The sequence below is a fragment of the Danio rerio genome, chromosome 18 (assembly GCF_049306965.1).
Source record: "Danio rerio strain Tuebingen ecotype United States chromosome 18, GRCz12tu, whole genome shotgun sequence".
Classification (NCBI taxonomy): domain Eukaryota; kingdom Metazoa; phylum Chordata; class Actinopteri; order Cypriniformes; family Danionidae; genus Danio; species Danio rerio.
In genome coordinates this window covers 51,382,501-51,387,500 of record NC_133193.1, presented here as the reverse complement: position 1 = coordinate 51,387,500, position 5,000 = coordinate 51,382,501, and the positions used below count along the sequence as shown (strand labels likewise).

Here is a 5,000-nt window from a genome sequence, read left to right as displayed (position 1 = left end):
TCTTACAATGCACAAAGAAAAAAATAAATAAATAATGCAAATAAAATAAATGTAACATATTTTTAATTTCAGTTTCATTTATAAATTCATAAAAAATGATTGGTCCCTAAATATAAATCACAATTTAGATTGATGAAAGTAAATAGTTTTTGGGTAAAAAAAAAAAAAATAAAAAAATAAATAAAAAAAAAAAAATATATATATATATATATATATATATATATATATATATATATATATATATATATATATATATATATATATATATATATATATATATATAGTAAAAAAAAAGATAGAAAGTGGAAAACTGGATCTAAATGTGTCACATATATATTTAGGTAAATAAACAGACTCAATAATGGCATAAAAATTAGAAATCTGCAGATATTTTAGCCCATCATTGAGTATTTATTTACTCATGTTCTTAATAATAATTTCAGTAATATTACTGAGTAATGTGCTAATATTTATTTATCCACAAGACAATTTCTGTCTTTTAGTATATATATATATATATATATATATATATATATATATATATATATATATATATATATATATATATATATATATTACATAAAATCTCAAATAAAAACTTTAAAATTTTATAAATAATAAAAAATGATAAATAAAAAATTTATTTAAAAAAATAAGAAATGAAAATAAATTAACCTTAAATAAAAGCAAAATATTAGCTTTTATTTCATGTTTTTCAAAATCACTCCACATGAATCTGCAGATTTTGTACAAAATTCTGTGCAGATATATGTGCTAGTGTATATCTCTATATGTATTATACAGCGAAGGAAATAAGTATGAAACATGTGCACCATTTTTCTTCAAAATCATATTTCTAAAGGTGTCGTTGACTTGAAATTTTCACCAGACGTCGATAACAACCAAAGAAATCCACATATGCAAAAAAAAAAAAAACAGTTTATGAGTGAAGTTCTGTGTAATAAAATGAAATGATGCAGGGAAATGTATTGAACACATGAAAAAAGGAAGGTATAGAAAGGTAGTGAAAGCCCAGACAGCAGCTGAAATCTTAGTAGTTCTTCAGCAATCATCTGCCCTTCCTTAGTGTAAATGAATATCATTCTGTCCAACATCTACATTAGCAGGAGGATGAAGATGAAACCAGGGTGGACATTTCAGCAAGACCATGACCCAATGAGAGAGAGATGCATATATACTTTCACACACCATATATACAGTGCAACTCCATATATTGCATCTTATCATAAATAATATGTATCCTCTCACATATATCAAAAATGCATATAATATTTATGACGAAAGCATATACCATATCCTGTTCTCACATTACTCCATACCATATCACATCATGCAAGCAACTGATCTAATGAAATGCAATATTTATGATGTAAAAGGGAATGCTTTCTGCAACCAGGAAGCATCTGGAATCGCATGCATCGATGTTTCCTGCTAAATGAGTCTGTTGTGCCGTTTTTTTTCTGGGACACTTTTGCTGCTGGATGGCTGAAAGCGTGTTGTGCACCAGTTTTCGATGCTCTGGTGCAGTTTTGCTAACCACATAGCCACATTTGTTACATGACAGTAAGAATGCCATGGCAGGCTGTTCTCATATTCTCATGTACCAAAAACAACTGTCTGCCACTGCTCTCTCCGTGTTTTCTCCGCTGTTTTCATCTTTATCTGCGGCACACATCTTAACCCCGTTCTCCAGCAGCTCAGTGAGCACTTCAGATATAGCTGAGAGTTCTTATCACCTCATCTTCCTGGGGGTTTTTTCACCTTGTGCCATACCTGCTCATGTCATACGTCTGAAAGTACAGCACAACCGTACAGCTTGCCCACCGTAAAAAGAGAGCACAGGCCACACTCATTGCATTTCTATTTTAGGAAACTAAAGAGTCTTTGAAATCATATAAAAAGACGTATAGAGAAGTTTTTGTCTCGATTTGAGTTGGCTGTCAGGTGGAGGCTTTTTGTTCTAGATATAATGGAGATGGTGAGCATGCGTTTGCATTGGTTTAATTGTGGTGTTTGAAATGCACAAAAAGAGTGTTATTGCAAAAAATATATAAAATTGATTTATAAAAAAAAAAAAAAAAAAATATATATATATATATATATATATATATATATATATATATATATATATATAAATAAAAAAATAAATAAATAATAAGGATTAGTCCATATTACTTAAAAAATAAATAAAAATAAATATAAATACATAAAAAAACATAAAATAAAATAAATAAATATAAATAATTAAAAAATGAAAAAATAGTGGAAATATATATATTAAAAAAAAAAAAAAAAAAATATATATATATATATATATATATATATATATATATATATATATATATATATATATATAGATGAGTCCATATTACTTGTAAATAAACAAACTAAATATAAATAAATAAATAATATATATATATATATATATATATATATATATATATATATAAGTATAAAGTATAAGTATAAATAAATAAATAAATAAATAAATAAATAAATAAATAAATAAATAAATAAGGAGGAGTCCATAATACTTATAAATATAAAAAAAAATATATAAAAATATATAAATAAGCATGAGTTCATATTACTTATGAATAATTAAAAAAATAAATAAATGTAAAATAAATATAAATAAATAATAAATATATAAATAATTTGGATGAGTCCATATTACTTAAATAAATAAATAAATAAATAAACATAAATAAGGTCCATATTATCAATGGATTAATAAAAAAAGATAAATAAATAAATATATAGTCTGCTATTCTAGTAGGATTTTTTTATTTTGTGTGTGTGTGTGCGTGCGCGTGCGTGTTTAATTATATATATGTGTGTGTGTGTGTGTGTGTATGTATATGTGTATATACACACACATATACACATACATATATACACCAAATAATAAATGCTACTAGAACAGTGATTGTATTGCAAAATATCATGTGGGGAAAATGCAATTGTGGCTTTTTCTTCTTGCAATTTCGAGAGTTGTTCTGGGACTCTATTTCTCTCATATCTGCAGCTTTATTTCTCTCAGTTGGCGGTTATATTGGCCTTCTCACAAGTCTGACTTAATTGAGTTGAATTTTGACATGATTCCAGACTAATAACATGCATTTGCATCTTACCATAAGTCCTGAAAAAAAACTGTTTATGTTTGCAATTATTAAAACTAAATCATGATGGACCTAACGCCCTGTTTTTAAGTGTGCTATCGACACTGAGTTCAGAGATGAGGTCGATAAAACCAGCAAGTGAAAAAAACACATGCATTTGCTCGCAGAGTTCTGAGGTTTTTGTATTTGTCATCATTAATCACATACGCAAGTGCAAATCCATCAGATCTGTGAGGAGAGCTGCACAACCACAGCACCACAACACGCTTTCATAAGCGACGGCTGATGTTTAACTTTATAGAGCAACTTCCTCATACGCACACATACATATTCACTCGCAATAAAGGGACAGTTCACTTAAAAAAGCGAAAACTCATTTATTTGTATACCACAAAAAGGATGTGAAGCATTTGTTACAAAATAAATGTGCTGGAGAGGTGTTCATTTCATCATGTAATCATAAATGTCACCGGCCACTTTATTAGGTACACCTTACTAGTACCGGGCCCTATTTTGCAGAGATTTTGGTCCATATTGACATGATAGCATCATGCAGTTGCTGCAGATTTGTTGGCTGCACATCCATGATGTGATTCTCCTCTTCCACCACATCCCAAAGGTGCTCTATTGGATTGAGATCTAGTGACTGTGGAGGCCATTTGAGTACTACTCATTGTCATGTTCAAGAAACCAGTCTGAGATGATTCACGCTTTATTAGATGGTGTGTTATACTTAATATTGTTGATGCCAAATTCTGACCCTTCCATTCGAATGTTGCAGCAGAAATCGAGACTTACCAGACCAGGCAACATTTTTTCCAATCAAATTGTCTCATTTTGGTGAGGCTTTGCGAATTGTAGCCTCAGTTTCCTGCTCTTAGCTTTAGCATTCTACTAAACATCTTATTTTGAGTTCACTGGAAGAAATAAAAAGTTATGTAGCATATTTGAAGCAATGTTTGAGAGTTTAAAATATGTATTAAAAATATAGTAAATTATATATTGTGAGAAATCGCAATATTCAAGAACAGTAACGCATATTTTTCCAGTATTGTGCAGCCCTAAATGTAAAAATGTCAGTATTTGTGTTGCTTTCTGTTGTGATTTTGGACTCTGGTTTCCATTTACTTGAACTGTATTGAAAAGTGCAGCTTGAACATTTTACTAAACATCTTATTTTGAGTTTACTGGAGGGAAAAAAGTGATGTAGCAGGTTTGAAGCAATGTTTGAGAGGATAAAATATCAATTAAACATATAGGGAAATGTTATATCGTAAGAGATATAGTTTTCGCATTATTCAAGTGGAGTGTCACATATTTTTACCAGTATCGTGCAGCCCTAAATGTTAAAATGTCACTATTTGTGGTGCTTTTTGCTGTGATTTTTGGACTCTGGTTCCCATTTTCTTGAATTGCATTGAATAGTGCAGCTTGAACATTCTACTAAGCGTCTTATTTCAAGTTCACCGAGTAAAAAGAAGTGATGTTGCAGATTTGAAGCAATGTTTGAGAGTGTAAATTATGAATTAAAAATAGCATTTTTCTATGGAAATGTTATATCGTTAGAAATATCATTATCACAATACCCCACAACAGTATCATATGTTTTTCCAGTATTGTGCAGCCCTAAATGTTTAAATGTCACTATTTGTGTTGCTTTCTGTTGTGATTTTGTAATCAGGTTTCCATTTCCTTGAACTGCATTAAAAAGTGCAGCTTGAACATTCGACTAAACATCTTATTTTGAGTTCACTGGAAGGAAAAAGGTTGTGTAGCAGATTTGAGGAAATGTGTGAGAGCATAAAATATGAATTAGACATATAAGGAAATGTTATATCGTTAGAAATATTGTTATCA

The 5,000-nt window shown here is 29.2% G+C and overlaps 1 protein-coding gene across 6 annotated transcripts in view; it reads left to right on the top strand.

Annotated features, from left to right (window-relative positions):
• Positions 1 to 5,000, top strand: part of ets1 (v-ets avian erythroblastosis virus E26 oncogene homolog 1) — a 98,617-nt gene that overhangs the window by 83,737 nt on the left and 9,880 nt on the right.